Below are 12573 nucleotides of genomic sequence, written 5' to 3'. Positions count from 1 at the left end.
TGGAGAACTGTCAGGACCTGGAGGAATGTTAGGTTGTGGCAGACTGTAAGGGTAGGCATGTCTGTCAGGGAGTAGAGTAGTTTCAGGTCTCTGAAGAATGTAAGGGTGTAGATGCCTGGTAGGGTGTCGGTGCCTTTGGAGAGCATTACGCCTACAGTGCCCCCCACTAATATTGGTACTCTTGGTAAATATGTAAAGTAAAGAGTAAAGAAGGATATGAAAAATTGTCTTTATTGTTTATCCTTTTGATCTTTTGTTAAAAAATATATAAAAAATACTCTGCTCCCATGGATATCAAATAATGTCAAACACAACACAGGTTTATATAAAAAAAAAGTTAAATATACTGTATGTGTGGCACAATTATTGGCATCCTTCAAATTTTGAGGTTGACACTGGTGAACTGTTCTCTTCAGTTCACCCCACAGGTTTTCTATGGCTCTCAAGTCAGGGGACTTAGATGACCATGACAGGACCTTGATTTTGTGGTCAGTAAACCTTTTAGTGTTGATTTTGATGTATGTCTTGGATCATTGTCCTCCTGGAAGATCCAACCACGGCCCATTTTAAGCTTTTTGACAGAGGCAATCAAGTATTACTTTAATGCCATGTATCCTAACAAAATGTCCAGGTCCTCTGGCAGAAAAACAGCCCCAAAACATTAAAGAGCCACCACCATAATTAAAATTGGGCATGAAGTACTTTTCCATATGGCTACCTTTCTGTGCGCCAAACCCACCCCTGGTGCTTATTGTTAAAAAAACTCTATTTTGGTTTCATCTGACCATAGAGCCTGATCCCTTTTGAAGTTCCAGTAGTGTCTGGCAAACTGAAGACGCTTGAGTTTGTTTTTGGATGAGAATAGAGATGATGTCGGATTGTAGTTTTGGAGACTTCCTGACCACAAGTCGCAACTAATTCCTGCATTTTTCCAGCTGTGATCTTGGAGATATTTTAGCCACTCAAACCATCCTCTTCATGGTGTGTTGAGACAATATATAGACATGCTCTCTTCCAGGTTGATTCATAACATTTCCAGTTGAATGGAAATTCTTAATTTTTGCCCTGGTGGTGGAAATGGGCACTTTCAATGCTTTTGCTATTTTCTTATAGCCACTTCCCATTTTGTGAAGCCCAACCATCTTTTGCTGTGCATCACAGCTATATTCCTTGGTCTTACCCATTGTGATGAATGACTAAGGACATTTGGAATATGTGTTACCTCATATTTATACCTCATGGGAAACAGGAAGTTGTGGTTGAACCATTTCCTGTTCCTAGTCACCCAGGTTTACTTAAAAAAAGTTAAATATCAATGGGAATATGCTTCAAAAGGAAATTTATGCTTACCTGATAAATTGATTTCTTCTATGATACGACAAGTCCACGGATTCATCCTTTACTTTTGGGACATTATCCTCCTGCTAACAGGAAGTGGCAAAGAGCACCACAGCAGAGCTGTCTATATAGCTCCTCCCTTGACTCCACCACCCAGTCATTCGACCGAAGGTATAGGAAGAAAAAGGAGAAACTACAAGGTTCAGAGGTGACTGAAGTTTTAAATCAAAAAATATAATCTGTCTTAAATTGACAGGGCGGGCCGTGGACTCGTCGTATCATAGAAGAAATCAATTTATCAGGTAAGCATAAATTTCCTTTTCTTCTATAAGATACGATGAGTCCACGGATTCATCCTTTACTTGTGGGATACAATACCAAAGCTACAGGACACGGATGAATAGGAGGGACAAGACAGATACCTAAACGGAAGGCACCACTGCTTGAAGAACTGTTCTCCCAAAAATAGCCTCCGAAGAAGCAAAAGTATCAAATTTGTAAAATTTAGAAAAGGTATAAAGGGAAGACCAAGTCGCAGCCTTATAAATCTGTTCAACAGAAGCATCGTTTTTTAAAAGCCCATGTGGAAGCCACCGCTCTAGTAGAATGAGCTGTAATTCTTTCAGGAGGCTGCTGTCCAGCAGTCTCGTATGCCAAACGGATGATGCTTTTCAGCCAAAAAGAAAACAGAATTTATGCTTACCTGATAAATTACTTTCTCCAACGGTGTGTCCGGTCCACGGCGTCATCCTTACTTGTGGGATATTCTCTTCCCCAACAGGAAATGGCAAAGAGCCCAGCAAAGCTGGTCACATGATCCCTCCTAGGCTCCGCCTACCCCAGTCATTCGACCGACGTACAGGAGGAAATATGCATAGGAGAAACCATATGATACCGTGGTGACTGTAGTTAGAGAAAATAATTCATCAGACCTGATTAAAAAACCAGGGCGGGCCGTGGACCTGACACACCGTTGGAGAAAGTAATTTATCAGGTAAGCATAAATTCTGTTTTCTCCAACATAGGTGTGTCCGGTCCACGGCGTCATCCTTACTTGTGGGAACCAATACCAAAGCTTTAGGACACGGATGAAGGGAGGGAGCAAATCAGGTCACCTAAATGGAAGGCACCACGGCTTGCAAAACCTTTCTCCCAAAAATAGCCTCCGAAGAAGCAAAAGTATCAAATTTGTAAAATTTGGCAAAAGTGTGCAGTGAAGACCAAGTCGCTGCCTTACATATCTGGTCAACAGAAGCCTCGTTCTTGAAGGCCCATGTGGAAGCCACAGCCCTAGTGGAGTGAGCTGTGATTCTTTCAGGAGGCTGCCGTCCGGCAGTCTCATAAGCCAATCGGATAATGCTTTTAAGCCAAAAAGAAAGAGAGGTAGAAGTTGCTTTTTGACCTCTCCTTTTACCAGAATAAACAACAAACAAAGAAGATGTTTGTCTGAAATCTTTAGTAGCCTCTAAATAGAATTTTAGAGCACGGACTACGTCCAGATTGTGTAACAAACGTTCCTTCTTTGAAGCTGGATTCGGACACAAAGAAGGTACAACTATCTCCTGGTTAATATTTTTGTTGGAAACAACTTTCGGAAGAAAACCAGGTTTAGTACGCAAAACCACCTTATCTGCATGGAACACCAGATAGAGCGGAGAACACTGCAGAGCAGATAACTCTGAAACTCTTCTAGCAGAAGAAATTGCAACCAAAAACAAAACCTTCCAAGATAATAACTTAATATCTACGGAATGTAAGGGTTCAAACGGAACCCCTTGAAGAACTGAAAGAACTAGATTTAGACTCCAGGGAGGAGTCAAAGGTCTGTAAACAGGCTTGATTCTAACCAGAGCCTGAACAAATGCTTGAACGTCTGGCACAGCTGCCAGCCATTTGTGAAGTAAAACAGATAAAGCAGAGATCTGTCCCTTCAGAGAACTTGCAGATAATCCTTTCTCCAAACCTTCTTGTAGAAAGGATAGAATCTTAGGAATTTTTATCTTATTCCATGGGAATCCTTTAGATTCACACCAACAGATATATTTTTTCCATATTTTATGGTAAATCTTTCTAGTTACAGGCTTTCTGGCCTGAATCAGAGTATCTATTACAGAATCTGAAAACCCACGCTTTGATAAAATCAAGCGTTCAATCTCCAAGCCGTCAGTTGGAGGGAAACCAGATTCGGATGTTCGAATGGACCTTGAACAAGAAGGTCCTGTCTCAAAGGTAGCTTCCATGGTGGAGCCGATGACATATTCACCAGGTCTGCATACCAAGTCCTGCGTGGCCACGCAGGAGCTATCAAGATCACCGAAGCCCTCTCCTGATTGATCCTGGCTACCAGCCTGGGAATGAGAGGAAACGGTGGGAATACATAAGCTAGGTTGAAGGTCCAAGGTGCTACTAGTGCATCTACTAGAGTCGCCTTGGGATCCCTGGATCTGGACCCGTAGCAAGGAACCTTGAAGTTCTGACGAGAGGCCATCAGATCCATGTCTGGAATGCCCCATAATTGAGTTATTTGGGCAAAGATTTCCGGATGGAGTTCCCACTCCCCCGGATGGAATGTCTGACGACTCAGAAAATCCGCTTCCCAATTTTCCACTCCTGGGATGTGGATTGCAGATAAGTGGCAGGAGTGATCCTCCGCCCATTGAATTATCTTGGTCACTTCCTCCATCGCCAGGGAACTTCTTGTTCCCCCCTGATGGTTGATATATGCAACAGTCGTCATGTTGTCTGATTGAAACCTTATGAATTTGGCCTTTGCTAGTTGAGGCCAAGCCTTGAGAGCATTGAATATCGCTCTCAGTTCCAGAATGTTTATCGGGAGAAGAGATTCTTCCCGAGACCATAGACCCTGAGCTTTCAGGGGTTCCCAGACCGCGCCCCAGCCCACCAGACTGGCGTCGGTCGTGACAATGACCCACTCTGGTCTGCGGAAGCTCATTCCCTGTGACAGGTTGTCCAGGATCAGCCACCAACGGAGTGAATCTCTGGTCTTTTGATCTACTTGAATCGTCGGAGACAAGTCTGTATAATCCCCATTCCACTGTCTGAGCATGCACAGTTGTAATGGTCTTAGATGAATTCGTGCAAAAGGAACTATGTCCATTGCTGCAACCATCAATCCTATTACTTCCATGCACTGCGCTATGGAAGGACGAGGAACAGAATGAAGTACTTGACAAGAGCTTAGAAGTTTTGATTTTCTGACCTCTGTCAGAAAAATCCTCATTTCTAAGGAATCTATTATTGTTCCCAAGAAGGGAACTCTTGTTGACGGGGACAGAGAACTTTTTTCCTTGTTCACTTTCCATCCGTGAGATCTGAGAAAGGCTAGGACGATGTCCGTATGAGCCTTTGCTTTTGACAGAGACAACGCTTGAATCAGGATGTCGTCCAAGTAAGGTACTACTGCAATGCCCCTTGGCCTTAGAACCGCTAGAAGGGACCCTAGTACCTTTGTGAAAATTCTCGGAGCAGTGGCTAATCCGAATGGAAGTGCCACAAACTGGTAATGCTTGTCCAGAAAAGCGAACCTTAGGAACTGATGATGTTCCTTGTGGATAGGAATATGTAGGTACGCATCCTTTAAATCCACCGTGGTCATAAATTGACCTTCCTGGATGGTGGGAAGGATCGTTCGAATGGTTTCCATTTTGAACGATGGAACCCTGAGAAATTTGTTTAGGATCTTGAGATCTAAAATTGGTCTGAATGTTCCCTCTTTTTTGGGAACTATGAACAGGTTGGAGTAAAACCCCATCCCTTGTTCTCCTATTGGAACTGGATGAATTACTCCCATCTTTAACAGGTCTTCTACACAATGTAAGAATGCCTGTCTTTTTATTTGGTTTGAAGATAATTGAGACCTGTGGAACCTTCCCCTTGGGGGTAGTTCCTTGAATTCTAGGAGATAACCTTGAGAAACTATTTCTAGTGCCCAAGGATCCTGAACATCTCTTGCCCAAGCCTGAGCAAAGAGAGAAAGTCTGCCCCCCACCAGATCCAGTCCCGGATCGGGGGCCATCCCTTCATGCTGTTTTGGTAGCAGTGGCAGGCTTCTTGGCCTGCTTACCCTTGTTCCAGCCTTGCATCGGTCTCCAGGCTGGTTTGGGTTGTGAAGTATTACCCTCTTGCTTAGAGGATGTAGAATTAGAGGCTGGTCCGTTTCTGCGAAAGGGACGAAAATTAGGCTTATTTTTAGCCTTAAAAGACCTATCCTGAGGGAGGGCGTGGCCCTTTCCCCCGGTGATGTCTGAAATAATCTCTTTCAAATCAGGACCAAACAGTGTTTTACCCTTGAAAGGGATGTTAAGCAATTTTGTCTTGGAAGACACATCCGCTGACCAAGACTTTAGCCAAAGCGCTCTGCGCGCCACGATAGCAAACCCTGAATTTTTCGCCGCTAATCTAGCTAATTGCAAAGCGGCATCTAAAATAAAAGAGTTAGCCAATTTAAGTGCTTGAACTCTGTCCATAACCTCCTCATACGAAGATTCTTTATTGAGCGACTTTTCTAGTTCTTCGAACCAGAAACACGCTGCCGTAGTGACAGGAACAATGCATGAAATTGGTTGTAGAAGGTAACCTTGCTGAACAAACATCTTTTTAAGCAAACCCTCTAATTTTTTATCCATAGGATCTTTGAAAGCACAACTATCTTCTATAGGGATAGTAGTGCGTTTGTTTAGAGTAGAAACCGCCCCCTCGACCTTGGGGACTGTCTGCCATAAGTCCTTTCTGGGGTCGACTATAGGAAATCATTTTTTAAATATAGGGGGAGGAACAAAAGGTATGCCGGGCCTTTCCCACTCCTTATTTACTATGTCCGCCACCCGCTTGGGTATAGGAAAAGCATCGGGGGGCACCGGAACCTCCAGGAACTTGTCCATCTTACATTATTTCTCTGGAATGACCAAATTGTCACAATCATCCAGAGTAGATAATACCTCCTTAAGCAGTGCGCGGAGATGTTCTAATTTAAATTTAAATGTTACAACATCAGGTTCAGCTTGTTGAGAAATTTTTCCTGAATCTGAAATTTCTCCCTCAGACAAAACCTCCCTCCTGGCCCCTTCAGATTGGTGTGAGGGTATGTAAGTAGGCATTTTGGATAAAATGTTTGCAATAGAATTTTCCATTACAGCCGTTAATTGTTGCATGGTAATAAGTATTGGCGCACTAGATGTTCTAGGGGCCTCTTGTGTGGGCAAAACTGGTGTAGACACAGAAGGGGATGATGCAGTATCATGCTTACTCCCCTCATCTGAGGAATCATCTTGGGCAATATCATTATCTGTGGCATCATTGTCCCTACTTTGTTTGGACACTATGGCACAATCATCACATAAATTTAAATGGGGAGAAACCTTGGTTTTCATACATATAGAACATCGCTTATCTGATGGTTCAGACATGTTAAACAGGCTTAAACTTGTCAACAAAGCACAAAAAACGTTTTAAAATAAAACCGTTACTGTCACTTTAAATTTTAAACTGAACACACTTTATTACTGAATATGTGAAAAAGTATGAAGGAATTGTTCAAAATTCACCAAAATTTCACCACAGTGTCTTAAAGCCTTAAAAGTATTGCACACCAAATTTGAAAGCTTTAACCCTTAAAATAACGGAACCGGAGCCATTTTTACATTTAACCCCTATACAGTCCCAGGAATCTGCTTTGCTGAGACCCAACCAAGCCCAGAGGGGAATACGATACCAAATGACGCCTTCTATAAGCTTTTTCAGTGGTTCTTAGCTCCTCACACATGCATCTGCATGCCTTGCTCTCCAAAAACAACTGCGCATTAGTGGCGCGAAAATGATGCTCTGCCTATGACTAGAAAAGGCCCCCATCTGAAAAAGGTGTCCAATACAGTGCCTGCCGTTTTTTTAAAACAATCCCCAAGATTATAATAACTATTTAGAGTTATAATCTGCCAAATATGCTTAGCAAAGTAATCGTTTTAGCCCAGAAAAATGTCTACCAGTTTTTTAAGCCCTTATGAAGCCCTTTATTCTTTTACTTAATCTAAGAAAATGGCTTACCGGTCCCCATAGGGGAAATGACAGCCTTCCAGCATTACATAGTCTTGTTAGAAATGTGGCCAGTCATACCTCAAGCAGAAAAGTCTGCCAACTGTTTCCCCCAACTGAAGTTACTTCATCTCAACAGTCCTGTGTGGAAACAGCCATCGATTTTAGTAACGTTTGCTAAAATCATCTTCCTCTTACAAACAGAAATCTTCATCTCTTTTCTGTTTCAGAGTAAATAGTACATACCAGCACTATTGTAAAATAACAAACACTTGATTGAAGGATAAAAACTACATTTAAACACCAAAAAACTCTTAACCATCTCCGTGGAGATGTTGCCTGTGCAACGGCAAAGAGAATGACTGGGGTAGGCGGAGCCTAGGAGGGATCATGTGACCAGCTTTGCTGGGCTCTTTGCCATTTCCTGTTGGGGAAGAGAATATCCCACAAGTAAGGATGACGCCGTTGAACCGGACACACCTATGTTGGAGAAAGATAGGTAGCCATAGCTTTTTGACCCCTACGCTTTCCAGAATAGACAACAAACAAAGAAGATGTTTGACGGAAATCCTTGGTCGCTTGCAAGTAAAACTTCAAGGCACGAACCACGTCCAAGTTATGTAACAGACGCTCCTTCTTAGAAGTAGGATTAGGACACAGAGAAGGAACAACAATTTCTTGATTAATATTCTTATTTGAAACAACCTTAGGAAGAAATCCAGGTTTGGTACGCAAAACCACCTTATCAGAATGAAAGATAAGATAAGGAGAGTCGCATTGTAATGCAGATAGCTCAGAAACTCTTCGAGCAGAAGAGAAAGCAACTAAAAATAGAACTTTCCAAGATAGAAATTTAATATCTATGGAATGCATGGGTTCAAACGGAACCCCTTGAAGAACATTCAGAACTAAATTCAAACTCCATGGTGGAGCAACAGGTTTAAACACAGGCTTAATTCTAACCAAAGCCTGACAAAACGACTGAATATCTGGAACATGTGCCAGACGCTTGTGTAGTAAGATTGACAAAGCAGAAATCTGTCCCTTTAAGGAACTAGCTGATAACCCCTTCTCCAATCCTTCTTGGAGAAAGGACAAAATCCTAGGAATCCTGATCTTACTCCATGAGTAGCCTTTGGATTCGCACCAATAAAGATATTTACGCCATATCTTATGGTAAAGTTTCCTAGTTACAGGCTTTCTAGCCTGAATCAAGGTGTCAATAACCAACTCAGAGAAACCCTGCTTAGATAAAATCAAGCATTCAATCTCCAGGCAGTCAGTTGCAGAGAAATTAGATTTGGATGTTGGAACGGACCCTGAATGAGAAGGTCCTGTCTCAGAGGCAGTTTCCAGGGTGGCAGAGATGACATTTCCACCAGATCTGCATACCAAGTCCTGCGTGGCCACGCAGGCGCTATCAAGATTATTGAAGCCTTCTCCTGTTTGATTCTGGCAATCAGACGAGGCAGGAGAGGAAAAGGAGGAAACACATAAGCCAGGTTGAACGACCACAGTACTGCTAGAGCATCTATCAGTACTGCTTCAGGATCCCTTGATCTGGACCCGTAACAAGGAAGTTTGGCATTCTGACGAGATACCATCAGATCCAATTCTGGTGTGCCCCATTGATGAATCAAGTGTGCAAACACCTCCGGATGGAGCTCCCACTCCCCCGGATGAAAAGTCTGATGACTTAGAAAATCCGCTTCCCAGTTCTCCACTCCTGGGATATAGATTGCTGATAGATGGCAAGAGTGAGTCTCTGCCCATCTAATTGTTTAATATCCCAGTCTCTGCCCATCTAATTGTTTAATATCCATGAGAGCTGAGTATTTCTGTGTATTCTTTTAACAAAAGGTTAAACAACAAAAACAATTTTCACAGCCTTCTTTGCTCATATTTACCAAAGGAGCAAATATTAGTAGAGGGCACTGTATATTGTTACTGCCGTCTTACAGAAAAAACTGTTCTCCATTGTCTCTTCCATTAGTATAAGAGGTAGAGGTGGTAAAAACCTGTCATTTCTGAGAATTAAATTTAAAAGTGGACGTAAATATCTTGGAGGCTCGGTCCCCAATGTGTCCTATCTCTTCTTATCTACAAAAGATAATTATAATAAATGTAATTCTATTGTGCTTAAAAAACCTAATGATTACTAAGAATCAAACGGCAAGAGCAATGGTTTACAGGAATACCTGAAAACATCAGTCAGACAAAATCAAAGATTTAAAAATGAGTAATTGATATTCAATGTGATCTTCACTTGAGTATTACTAATTTAACAATCATGATTTATTAATTTTATTTATTTTAAAAAGGCACAGAAAAATTTCTGTTTGAAGAAAATCAATATATCATTTGTAACACAAAATTTTAAATCTTACTATTACATTAATATTATATTATAAAATTGATTGTAAAAATAAACATGACGCAGTATGAAAAACAAAGACGACACTTTATAGATTAATAGCCATTTATTAGAAGCGTTATTCTGTTATATGTTACTTACACACAGCTAGAAGATCCTATATAGATTTATATAAGCTGTCTCTTTCCATCTAAGGTCACTGTATCTGTGCAGACATTGCCTACGTGTTCTTTTCACTACACTCACATGATACATTCTTCTCAACATTGCATTTATAGTCTTATCTCTGGAGTCCTGTGTGACCCCACGAACACCCCTATAATCTTTTAGTAAACTATAACTCTAATTCCGTACACTAGAACTAACATCTCACCAGCAGTAAAAGCAGGAGGTTGTGCCATATATTTTTTTAAAATATCATTTTTATTAGGGAAGACAACATGCACAAATAAAACAAGATTCCATGATAATGTCATATTACAACAGAAAATGGTTGTTCACTACAATGTCAGGGAGCAGAATATAAGTTTCATGTTTAAACACATTATCTATAATAATAAGTTAACAGTTGAAAGTTGTATTTCAGTATATGTCATAAAACAGGAATAGCAGTTGTGCATAAGTCCTAATCCCACACTTTTCTTTTTCCTTTTTCTTTTCAAAACACAAAATAGTAAACCTAACTAAACAATATAACCCTAACTAACAAGTGCAAATGGTAAAACCTCTGTCAGAGGTATCTGTTACGGACCTGTCTGTGCAGGCCCGTTGCAGTGCTGGGGCCTGGCTGGAGAGAAAAAAAAAAAAAAAAAAAGGGGGGGGGGGGAAGAGGAAGATAATGTAGTGGCAATAATAGGGGAGAAGAGTGGGGAGGGAGGTAAGGATACAGGGAGATTGCGAAATTTGACTTAATATCCCCCATTAAACGTTAGTTGAGTAAGTGGTCCCAATCTCCCCCTAAGTGTGTCCTCCATGAAGGTAACGGAGTCCTGAAACGGTCTGAGAATTAGCCTCTGAACCTCCAGCTCAAAGGTGAGTATAAGTCTGCGCCATTTACGTAGGAACACACCTAATCTATTCTGAACATCGGGTCTCACATCCATCTGTTCTATGAAAATTTGTGATTTTAGCAGATTTTTGAAACCTCTAAAAGAAGGTCCTTTGTCTGCTATCCAGTGTTGAAGTAAGTGTTTCCTAGCCACTAAAATAATTAGGCTTAGTATCGAGTCCTGTTGTCGGAGTCTCTCATCCCACAACAGAAATATTATAGTCTCAGGGAGTATGTCAATTTGTATCTGCAGCCGCTTTCTCAACCAGAATTGTATCTTACCCCAGTATTGCCTGATTGGGGGGCAGTCCCATATATAATGGAAGAGCCCAGAATTAGCTGATGCGCATTTGGTACACCTGTTCGGGCAGGATGGGACCCATTTGGCTAGCGCCTTTGGGGTGAGGTAGGCCCTGTGCAAGAAACGTATTTGAGATTCTCTGTACGAAGCTGACAAAGTCGCTTTCCTGGTTTTTTCCAAGCTGTTTCTCACTTCTATCCAAGAGACCTCTTTCAAGCCCTCCCTAACCCAACCTGCCTGTATCGAAGACTGATGACAAGTGGAAAGGTGGTGTAGGAGTGTGTGGTAAATTTCCGAGAGCGAGAACCTACCCATGGCAAATAGTGTCTGAGAAAGGCGGAAGGGAGAACCTTCCCAAAAATCTGCACTGTCCCTGATCAAAGCCCCCATATAATGCCGAACCTGTAAGTAGGCATAGAAATGAGCTCTTGGTATATTGTAATCTCTCTGCAAAGCCCCAAATGTTTTGATTGTTTTTGTTAGCGGGTCTAGCAGGTGTTTAAGTGAGGACAGCCCCCGCGCCTCCCAAACTCGAAAAGGCAGGGTCTCAGAGCCTGCCGGAAAGTCTGGGTTCCTCCTAATAGGTAAATAGGGAGAGGCATGACAAGTTTTACCCAGGTACTTATGTGCCAGTAACCAGGCCTTCAAGGGGTCTTTGTATAGCATGCTAAGACCCAGGGGTCTCAGGGATCTTGTGTCAGGCACGTGTGGAAGGTAAGCCAAAGAGACATCACCCAACACCGCCTGCTCTAGATTTATACGACAAAAGTGTCCAGTGCCAACCTGCCAGTCCACTACCAGTCGGGTTAGTGCGGCCCAATTGTATAGCCGGAAGTCTGGGAGTGCCAGTCCTCCGTGGAGAAAGGGCAAGCTAAGCTTGTCTCTTGAGATCCTTGATTTCTTCCCCTGCCAGATAAAGGCTCTCGCTGCCGTATTTAAGAGTTTGATATCGGATTTGTTCAAAAGTAAGGGAAGCATGAGCAAAGGATAGAGCAATCGGGGGAGCACCACCATCTTGAGTAGAGCCACCCTTCCCGATAATGAAAGTGGAAGAGATCTCCAGCTGTTCATCGAAGCCTGCAATTTCGCGCAAATAGGGGTCAAGTTGTTAGCATATAGTCTGTTGGGGTTAGCTGAGATCCTAATACCCAGGTATGTAATATCCTGGTTGGCTACTGAGAAGGGGTACCTCGCCTCCGAGCCCCCCCGCGCGGTTCAACCAGAGAATCTCCGATTTTTGCACATTGACTTTATAGCCGGAGAACAGGCCAAATTCAGTAAGAGTCTGCAGGATATTAGGCAGATGCGTTTGGGGGTCCTGCACGAAGAGGAGCATGTCATCCGCGTACAGAGCCAAGTGCTCCGGGACACCCGCGACATCGATACCTGGAAAGGCCTGACGAAGCTTGATGGCTAATGGCTCCAAAGCTAGATTGAAAAGGAGGGGTGACAGAGGGCACCCCT

The 12573-nt window shown here is 42.4% G+C and overlaps 1 protein-coding gene across 2 annotated transcripts in view; it reads right to left on the bottom strand.

Moving 5' to 3' along the window:
- LOC128645890 (uncharacterized) overlaps positions 1–12573 on the bottom strand; it is a 60092-nt gene that overhangs the window by 39713 nt on the left and 7806 nt on the right. The gene's annotated exons all lie outside the window — the stretch shown is intronic.

The sequence above is a fragment of the Bombina bombina genome, chromosome 1, assembly GCF_027579735.1.
Source record: "Bombina bombina isolate aBomBom1 chromosome 1, aBomBom1.pri, whole genome shotgun sequence".
NCBI lineage: Eukaryota > Metazoa > Chordata > Amphibia > Anura > Bombinatoridae > Bombina > Bombina bombina.
This window is presented reverse-complemented; position numbering and strand designations above follow the sequence as displayed.